Source organism: Helianthus annuus, chromosome 9 (genome assembly GCF_002127325.2).
Source record: "Helianthus annuus cultivar XRQ/B chromosome 9, HanXRQr2.0-SUNRISE, whole genome shotgun sequence".
In the NCBI taxonomy this organism is placed as follows: Eukaryota; Viridiplantae; Streptophyta; class Magnoliopsida; order Asterales; family Asteraceae; genus Helianthus; species Helianthus annuus.
In genome coordinates, this window is record NC_035441.2 from 84295002 (window position 1) to 84296617 (window position 1616).

Genomic DNA, 1616 nt, shown 5'->3' on the forward strand with positions numbered 1-1616 from the left:
CACATAATTCACAAGTCCAATCCAGATTTCTGAAATCTTAACTGGGAATAGGTTGAGAAGAGAACAGAATAGATCTTTAGTAGAGATGGTATAATATACAGATCAAATGAGATTTTCTCAGTTTGATATAGGTTTCTTGGGTTTCTTTTGGGCACTTGAGGGCCTCTTTCTGGTGTATTAGATCTATAGTGCGACAACGTACAGCTAGGTCAGCATGTATCTGGATGCAGCAGAAGCTGTCGTTGCCTAGCACCTCCAGATCAGCATATATCTGGATGCAGCAGAGGAGGTACACGATTTTTTTTAGAGAAGATTTCAGAATCAGATCAAAATTTTGTGTATCGGGAAAACATACAGACATTCAAATAGAAATGACCTAATTCCAAGTGACTTTCTTTCCTGGGTCATGTACAATTTTAGTTCTGAACAGACAGACATCCAAGATATCCCAGATGAAATAACAGTATAAAGACCCAAAACTTCAGATTTTGGCAATCTGTCAACGCAAGAATTAAGGTCATTAAACCATACACCACTGATGTGTTCCCCACTCATACTCAGTGCATTTAGGTTTATATCACTTTGGTAAGTTGATTATCTCATGCTTTTGCCTACTGATACATCATATGATGAAGCTGCTATCACACTTAAGCAATTTAATTCAGTTTGAGTGTGACAATCTAACTTGCTGATGTACTATCATTTCTTCTTTTTCACACAGTGATAACTCATTTTTGATTTTCTATTTTTTATGTTTTTGATTTTTTAATGTTTTTGTATTTTTGATTTTTTTTTGAAAAAGTAGTAAACTATTTACAAAATTCTTATGAAAAACTAGTTATTCAGGATTCCTCATCCCGTTGAGTTCGACTAAGTGTTCAAAGTGAGCTCGATCAAAAGCTTTAGTGTAAAGATCAGCAAGGTTATCTTCTGTGTCGACTCGCTGTAATTCAATTAGTCGTTTTTCAGCACAATCCCGTATAAAGTGATGACGTATGTCAATATGTTTAGTTCGACTGTGCTTTACGGGATTGTTTGTGATTGATATAGTGGCATTATTATCTATCATAATAGGAGTACGAGTGAAATCCAAACCGTAATCGCGCATCTGCTGTTGGATCTAGAGAACCTGAGAGCAACAGCTACCCGGAGCAATATATTCAGCTTCACACGTAGAGGTAGATACACAGGATTGCTTCTTGCATTGCCAAGACACGATCCTGCCTCCTAAGAACTGACAACCACCTGTTGTAGACTTTCTGTTTGATTTGCATCCTCCAAAGTCTAAATCAGTGTAAGCAACGAACCTCAGATCACTATCAGTTGGATACCACAACCCAAGTTTAGGTTTCCCCTTCAAGTAACGAAGAATACGCTTCACTGCTTTCATATGTGACTCTTTCGGATTTGCTTGATATCTGGCACACAGACATACGGCAAACATGATGTCAGGTCTTGAAGCAGTCAAGTACATTAGAGAACCAATCATCGCCCGATAATGAGTAGGATCAACATCTTCAGTGCTTTCATGATCTAGGCCGAGATTGTGGTTTTCACAAATGGGTGTGTTGCAAGTAGTGCAATCATTCATTTTGAACCGATCCAAAATGTCATAC